This window comes from Pinus tabuliformis, chromosome 2_1, assembly GCF_031772625.1.
Source record: "Pinus tabuliformis cultivar Carrire ecotype Pingquan chromosome 2_1, CPIR1, whole genome shotgun sequence".
Classification (NCBI taxonomy): Eukaryota; Viridiplantae; Streptophyta; class Pinopsida; order Pinales; family Pinaceae; genus Pinus; species Pinus tabuliformis.
Window position 1 is genome coordinate 652,886,092 of NC_142299.1, and position 3,608 is coordinate 652,889,699.

At 38.8% G+C, this 3,608-nt stretch overlaps 1 pseudogene; it reads right to left on the bottom strand.

Moving 5' to 3' along the window:
* Positions 1 to 364: 364 nt before the first annotated feature.
* LOC149202274 (cytochrome P450 716B2 pseudogene) lies at positions 365 to 1,039 on the bottom strand (annotated as a pseudogene).
* Between the last annotated feature and the right edge of the window lie 2,569 nt (positions 1,040 to 3,608).

Consider the following 3,608-nt stretch of genomic DNA (forward strand, 5'->3'; position numbering starts at 1 on the left):
CGCAAAGTAACGACGAAATCATGTATAAGCTTATTATATAACAAGAAAATTACGTTACACGTAGCCCCGACGCTACATGCACAATGTCACCTGGAATGAAATGTGTACACAAGACAGGTAACCCCCATCAAATCAGTCTATGTGAGGGCGCAACAGATGTTAAGGATATCCCCTGAATGACCCTAACCCCCGTCAAATCAGCTAAGCTGATGGTCCAATGAAAATACCTTCTGAATTTCTTATAATGCTAAGTCTTCCTTCTCAACCGCATTTGCCACCCAGCTCTCAGTCCTGGCTGCTCCCGGCCCCTCAACCCCCACTTCCATGTTTAGGTCGCCATCTCGATCCCACTCGGCTTCCTTCTTCACACCTTTTCCGACCCTGTCCCACGATACCTGCCGCGGGATTTCACTGTGCACCCGCCGGTGCCCGCGTGGGGTTTTGTCGAGTCAGGGTTCTCCGCCAAAAATTTGAGCAACACAGTTAATGTAGAACTGCTAGTGTCATGACCTGCAAATATAAGGAGAAGGATATTGTCCTTAATCTCGTCGTGTGTGAGAGATTCACCATTTTTGTCCACATTAGAGAGCAAGAAAGACAATAGATCTTGCTCAGGAGAAGCTTTTCCCTCCTCCAATGCAATTTTCCTCTCACGAATAATGCCCTCAAGCTGTTCACGAATGGCATTGACTCCACGTTTGGCTCTGTTATATCGAGTGCCGGGGAGATCTAGAGGAATTTGCAACAGTCCCTTCTGCAGCGCCATAAAATGATGCGAAAGCCGTGCTTGGTCGTCTGAATTATATATACTATCGAACAATTCACAAGCCAGGGAGAAAGTATAGAGTTTCACCAGAGGAAAAACCGTGACCTCATCTTTACCGATCCAGTGCTCAGCCAGGTGATGTTTGGTCATCAAATCCACTTGCCCCGTCTCTTGCTGATTCGATGACTGACCTCCGCCCTGAAATAACAGATTCGTAAAGCTGCTACTGTTATCGTCGAACTGAGCTGTGAAACTGAAAGTCTTTCCTTTCATTAGGCACCCATCCCATGCACCCAAGCACTCCAGATCTCTGAAGTCTGGCTGTTGTGGTTCGCACTGATAACTGTAGGGTTTGTAACCGAAAGGATTAAGGTTCAGGCGGTTTCAAATCAGTACGCCTGGCTTCTCTTCAGAGCCTAACCGTCCTCGGTACGTCTCCTAGTTACCATGTACCCCGTTTGGGCTGGACAATCAAATTCGCTGGTCCATAACAGGCCTTTGCTCAGTGCATATAGACTCTCGTCTTATATAGAACTTCCCGGCTCTCGAATTGTTACAATATGGGAAGGGCTTGGATCCTTGATTGTTCCTTCTTCACGCCTTTTCCGACCCTGTCCCACGATACCTGCCGCAGGATTTCACTGTGCGCGCGCTCTGTAATCGTCGCCGTGGATAATCAGTCATGAAGAACAAGGACCCTGTAAACCTTCGGCAGCTCAAACAAACTCAGTCGAGGCTCTGAGAGAAAACCCTTATAGAACCTCATTACCCACCCGTCAATGCCAGCCGAGAGACAGCGATGCAGCTGTTAATACCCTGCAACAACACGACAACACCTGTTAATACCCTGCAACCATAGCATATACTTTACGAAATAACGAAACCTGTTTACCAAATAGCGAATTAATGCTAGCATTAACGCTAACGGTTGACGGTCAGGGATAACGAAACTGGCCATAATTTCCAATTTAACCTATGTTCGGGCCTCTTCCGCCTCGGGAAGAGGCCAAATAAGATGAGAAACATTAAGGCCGAATTCGACTTTGGGTATGTGCACAGAAGACCTCACAGGACTTTAGTATAAGCGACTAATAATAGATGGGGAAAGCACTCAACTAATGCTAAGTCGGCATTGAACGATTACAATAGTCCCTGCCGGATGCCAGATGGCAGGGACTTGGCAGGGACTAATAAAACAAATGGCTTCTCATCGATTGAATGTAAACAAATGAATACGTAATGAAATTGAGGAGACTACTTACTAATGTGGATACAAACATTGAAATGTGAGAATGGTCCCTAAGGGGACATTCTAAAAAAAGTAAAGCTAAGCCTACATAAGCATACTAAGGCATATGGATGGAAACTGAAGCAATTCCTAGATTCCAAGCCTTGAATTTATTAATTTATTCGATTGATTACTTGTATGAAAATGGATGGACATTATAAATATTTCCTGGTGGCTAGAATGGAATGAGTACCCAACATTGTAGTGTTTTATGGAATATGAACATGTGTATATACTATTTAAACAATAATATCCATTACTACAATTTTTGTCGAAAATACAAAACCTCTCAATGTGATGCCACAAGTGCCTTGGAAAATATTTAAGTTAGAAAGAATATAACCCATACATACATACATACATAAATATATGTATAAATTTTTAGAATTAACTGACATATATTATTATAGAATCTGATCTTATTTGAAAGTTTAAAGAACAAAAGTTTTCCTTCTATTCAACATTATTTCATATTTTTTATTTACCATGATTTAGCATTATATAGTAGAATGACGGTTGTTCCCAAGATTGAGACAGGGAAAATTTATTTACCTTATCAATAATAAATGAAGAATCAGAGTACAAAATATCAATAAATCAACCATGTTTCGATCACAACAAAGGCATGAGTAAGCATCCTCAATTCTTTCACCACTCAAAAATGTCGAGGATGATCTAGCATAGCTTATTATTGAAGAATTGTTATTTTCTCAATATAATGAAGAGGTTCTTCCTTTTCCTCAATAAGCTTCATTGATCAATGATTTGAAATATAGGAAGGTTTCCTCAATATTAGTGAAATGAAACTAAATCTATGGGTCAAGACATTAGCTTTAGAATTAGACTGGTATGCCCATGAGTAGAAATGGTGTTTTTCTATTTCTGTTTGATAAATAAGCGGGAAATTTTTCTACTTTCTATCTTCAAAAACCATTACGAATATTAATATCCCTACCTTTTCTTGTTCCACCACTAGTAGAGAATGAGAAATTAGTGGCTAGGTGACTAAAAACGTTAGTCACCACACTTTTCCAAGTGAAATACTACCAAAAACGAGAAATATTAAGTGAGGCAACTAAAAACGACTAACATAAATCACTAATTTAGTTGTTGGTTAAAATATATGACTAGTTAATAAGTAATACAACTAAAAATGACTAACATGAATGACTAATTTAGTCTAGGAACAAAAATGCGACTACATAACAAGTACTACAATAATATTAATTAATCAGTTACTTATGTTAGTCATTTTAATTGTGTGAAGCAATCTAACTTACAAATGATAGGGGATTGAAAGGTTGTTAAAGATTGGCTGAAAGGTTATCCTTCCTCAAACACTTCTTCACCCCCACATGGTGTATAGGTTAGCCAACATTGCATTATTTATCTCTCAGAATTTATAATTTAAAAAAAAAAATTAATAAAAAAAATTGTTTTATGTATTTTTTTAAAATCTATTCATTGAATCTAATTAGATCTAGTTCCAATTTGAAATTAATTCGAAGAGAAATTTTAATATTTAATACTATAATATCAAATAACAACCACTTT